Source organism: Lampetra planeri, chromosome 1 (assembly GCF_965212315.1).
Source record: "Lampetra planeri chromosome 1, kcLamPlan1.2.h2, whole genome shotgun sequence".
In the NCBI taxonomy this organism is placed as follows: domain Eukaryota; kingdom Metazoa; phylum Chordata; class Hyperoartia; order Petromyzontiformes; family Petromyzontidae; genus Lampetra; species Lampetra planeri.
This window is the reverse complement of record NC_136107.1, coordinates 3,571,187-3,576,440: the sequence shown is the minus strand read 5'-3', so window position 1 is coordinate 3,576,440 and position 5,254 is coordinate 3,571,187.

Here is a 5,254-nt window from a genome sequence, read left to right as displayed (position 1 = left end):
TGTGCCGTGCCGGCCTTCGTAGGCGCCTCGCTAACAGCACTTGCCCCAGCAGTCCGTTGAGGTTCTAGACGGCGGATCTTTGCATACCTGTCAACCCCTTATCAGTGCCCTACCTTATCACAGCCCAATCCAGACCGTATTGGTCACCCCGTGCTCCTTATACATTTCTACGTTCATCCTACAAAGTCCAATCACAGCAGGAGGTGAGAGTGGTGAGCCCGCGCGTAGGCCTGCCCGTTATTTTATTATTGACCACTTCCGTCCGCGCCTCTTCCCCACACTGCGCACTTTGTCTCAGCCACAGTTTTTTGGTAAGCCAACAAGCTGCTAACCCCTAGTAGCCACAATGAATTAGAAACAAACGTAGCTGGAGAGCTAAAAGGGGGAAAAGACCCAATTATGACTCTCCCCCCCCCGGTCCGTGAAAAAATTGTCTTCCACGAAACGAGTCCCTGGTGCCAAAAAGGTTGGGGACCGATGCCCCACGAGCCTGAAAACTCAATTTCGCCGCACAAGAAGACGGGGGAAACCCGTGCGGGTTGACAGGTTACGAACTTTGTTCCGTGTGCACGCGGCTGTGTAAGTACCAAGGCCGTAGCCATGGAGTCAACATTGGGGGGGGGACCAAATCTTCCAGGGGGTCTGGGGGTCCCAACCCAGAAAAATATATACATATGAAAACTAATTTCCTGCCTACAATATTGAAAAATTCTCTAACACATGGGATGGACTTTTTTTAAATCCTTTATATTAAGTTCGCTTGCTTGCTTGCTTACGACCGTGCAAATCTTTCGGTCGTTTTTTAACCCACTTCCCGTGATCCAATCGAGTTGACATTTTCCACACAGACTCGTTGGGCGAGACAATTAATGTTCGTCAAAAAATTTTTCAAAAATTTTACACTTTTTAGGCAAAATTTTTTTATTTTACATTTATTCAAATACAACTCATTCATGGCTTTGGCTGCACGTCACAGTATAGGAGCCCAGAGCGTAACCCCTCTACAGGCCGTGGCGGAGTAGCGCAGTTGGTAGCGCCCTCGCTTCCCATGCCAAAGGTCGCGGGATCGATCCCCGCGTCCTCCACAGGCGAATATATTTTTAAATCCTTTATATTAAGTTCACTTGCTTGCTTAGGACCGTGCAAATCTTTCGGTCGTTTTTTAACCCACTTCCCGTGATCCAATCGAGCTGACATTTTCCACACAAACTCGTTGTGTGTCACAATTAATTTTCGTGAAAATTTTTTCCCAAAATTTTACACTGTTTAGGGAAAATAAATTAAATAGTTCATTACCAATTGTTTAATACTGGCAGACAATCATCTGACCCATAGGTGGCAGCCATCTCAAGCCAGAGGACGAGAAGACTCTAGCCGCCACGCATATAAAGGATTTATAGTGAAAAACTTTGTTTTTACGGGTTTACTTGTTTTACAATAATGTCTAGTAGTGTATTGTATTACATTGCTCTGTTTTTTTCTTTTTTACCTTTTCTTGTTTCATTGTATGTAATGGCAGAGATTAGGGATTGATAAAGTACAACCATAACCACAATCATACAAACAGAAATCTACGCATTGATTTATATGAAGACAAGTCCAGATATTGTGGCCAAGGTTTAGCAAAGTGTTGTTTTTATTTACATAGCATAGCTATTTTTTTCATAGCAATACATTTGGGGGGAGGGGGGGGGGGACATTTTAAGCATATTTGAATATTTGGGGGGGGGATGTGCCCCCCCCCCCCAATATATATAATAATTACGGCCTTAGTAAGTACGTGCGAGCGGTGTTGGCGTGATCACCTAAGCGGCTCGCTCGCTGTCCTCCTCCTACCTCCCCCCTCTCTCTCTCTGCGTCTCTCTGCGTGCGCGCTCTGTTGTGTGTGGGGGGCTGGCCACGTGGGGCACCACGCACACGTGGGGAGCCGCGCACGTGGCGCGAGTGGCGGGGGTTGGGTTTGAGGTTGAGGGGGTGGTGGGTCGCGGGTGCCCGCTCGCTGCCGGCAGCTCGCGTGTGAGGCCGCGTGCGAGGCTCCGCGTGTTGGGGGAGTGGTGGGTTTAGGGGGGTGGGGGGATTGTGGAGATTTGTGGTGGAGGCGGTGGGGGGGGGTAGACAGGTGAGCGCAGACCCGTGCAACTGCACGTGGCGCGTGTGCATGCGTGTTCCCTCTCGCCTGCTGGTTAAACACATATTCTCTCTTGCTGCTGCTTCTGCAGTGTGGGAGCTATAAAGCCGCAATCAGAAAGCCTGCGAGTTCATATTCAGGTGCCGGAGCTCAGTTTTAGCACGGTTGGTTACGTACGGTGCGAAAAAAGTTCAACATACACACCGTTTGCACGAGACTCAAGTGCCGCACAGCATACACTTAATATATATAATTATATATAATGTAAAAAAAATCATACTCATTTTTGTTGTTTGATCCAAATGGTCACTTGTCGAATCAGCCCATCATCTCTTCGGGGTCGTATACAATACCTACTAATGTGTCGCACACAAACTCACTGCGTGATAATATTGGTGTGAAACGCCAGCACGATGACATGGACTAGACACGTGTCTTTTAGTCGTACGCGGTGAGACAAAAATGAGCTTTGCTCGTGGTGTGCTTTTATTAATTGGTTACAAGTTTATCAAGCCATGGCCTACCAATAAAAGAATAGCGATGCCGTGTAACAGCTGGCATGCAAATGAATGCGCTGGTCCGTGGGGCAATGCCCAAGCCTGCTGCAGAGATTCGCGGTTCGAATTGCAGCGGCCCGCCCTGACTAATACTGCGGCGTGTAAACAATACGACGCGCTGCCTGCTGCACAGCGGACGTTAAAGATCCCGTGGCGTCGCGCGCAGGAGAAGGCCGTGGTCCGAGCAGCGTCATTGTTCGCAATTTGCCAACGGTGAAATATCAACCGCGGATTACTCAATCGGAGTGCCGCATGCACAAGCGATCGTCGCCTTTGCTACTGCATACAAACCCTGGCAGGACCCAGTGCCGGATTATCCTAGTAGCAAAAGTAGCTACACATGCTACGGGCCCCGCACTTTCAAGGGCCCCGCGCTAATTTCTTTCAAGCTATCAACTCCGGTTCAGTGATTCTGCACTTGCTCTATTACTATAGTACTATACCGCCTGCAACTTTTACGAACGACTGGGGGTTTAAGGTTAGCGATTTGTCGTATTATCTGGCTGTATAGAAAATGAAAAAATACAATTACTTTACTATGCAAGTAAATAATTAGTGTTTTAATATTTGTGTGTTTTTTTATTTATTTAGGGCTCCAGAATAACATATATTATATTATTTTATTATGTAAATTATTTATTATTTTATTATTTCCATTCTACGTGACTTTACCGAAAGAACCAAGAAGAATAACATAATGCTTAGGTCCCGCACTAGCTTAATCCGGCACAGTCATGAGACCCAGCGAGGCTTTCCTGGGTAATCGAGCCGTATAGTAGTGTAGGGGTCTTACGGAGGAAATATGTGTAGAGCTGATATGTATGGGATCCTACGGGAAACTAGCACAGTGGGCGGGGCTACGTCAGTGCACGGGCAGGTGCCCTCTACGACGTCCGCGCTTCGGACGCTACGATCCCCCGGGGCCCCACCCCTCAGGGAGGGGGATGTATAAAAGGGGAATGTATCGGGGGGCTAGGGAGAGTTGGGTTAGCTAAGAAGAGCAGACGGAAGACGTCCTAGATAGAGCCCTGGTCTCCCCCTGGTACGCCGTCCTTGTCAGGACCGCGCAGGCTCGAGCCAGTGGCGTGGTGCCAGAGCCAGAGCCAGTGTTGGTCTGGACTCTGAGTACCGGGCCCGACTGACCAGTGTCGGGCCAAGATAGCCTCCCCTAGTCCACGAGAGGAGGACTCTGAGGCAGGCTAGGGTTAGCTAGGAGGTGTGTCCTCAGATAGACGGGTGAGGGGGCCAATACCCCCTCAAGTGTGTATGTCACAACGTTTGGTGTAATAAACCTCAGTGTGCCTCAACCCCGGGTGTCGACCTGTATTCGACGGTACTACAGTAGTAATAAAAAAAACATAATCTCACTGCACGTTGCCATCACTTCCTTTTCCTAATGGCCGTTTCCGAAACCAACTTGAGTGGGGGGGAAGGAAAAAAAACAATCCTTGACGCTGAATTGTGGATCAACGCACACACGAAGGAGACGTTCTAGACTGACAACTGCTGATAGTTTTCCCCTTGAGGCAGTGAACGGTTGTTTCATACTGAGGGTGTGGACGTCAGTGCCCCCCCCCCCTGACAAGTCAGTGGCTCCGATCCACGTGTCAGCCAATGCCTATTGTTGGGTGCCGCCGTGGCGAGATGTTAATTCCCTCGCCTGGTATGCAAGAAGTCGTGGGTTCGATCCCGACTCTGACACCTGCGCTATGTGTCTATGTTGTGTGTCTCTCTCTCTCTCTGCTTGTGTGTCTCCGTGTCTGTGTTTTGTCTCTCTCTTTCTCAAATTTAGTTCTACCTAGATTTGAAGCTTTCGTGACTGCAAGGATTCATACCCTTAGGTTTTGTTCGGTAAAGTCACGTAGGTAAAAATAAATAATAATAATAATAAAAATATATAAATAATCATAGAAATAAAGTTATTTAATGTTATTAAATAATAATGATTGTATTTCTATTATTTGTTATTTTAATTTTTATTATTATTATTTATTTTGGCCTACGCGACTTTACCGAACAAAACCTAAGAGTATTAGTTCTACCTGATGACGGTTGCTTGTGTTGCAATCGAAACGTCGTACTCTATAATTGTATTTATTTTCTTTCGACGTGACTTTACCGAAAGATCCTGCTGTATATTTGGAGTTTGCGTCTCTCTCTCTCTCCAGGTCTTTTAGTTTTTCCCTTCACACGTCTAGAATGAACGTAACGCGTTTAGAGCATGTGGCTGCTGCTGTACACCTCCACGATAAGCCACGTAGTTGAGCTATCGAAAGAACCAATAATATGAATCCCTGCAGTCACGAAAGCTTTAAATCAAAATCTATATAGTTGTATCGATTAATGTCTCCCATCGCCATAAATGGAGCGAATGCGTTACAGGTGTAGATTAACAAAGCGGATAAACGCGAACGCATCTATCTCGATACCACGTGCATATATTTTATATAAGGGGTGCTTCAAAAAAATGTTAACACGCACATGGGACTATCGGTTTTAATGTAAAAAGAACGGATAATACACTGTAACATGATAACAAATGTAATATTAAAAGCTTCAAAAAGTCAAA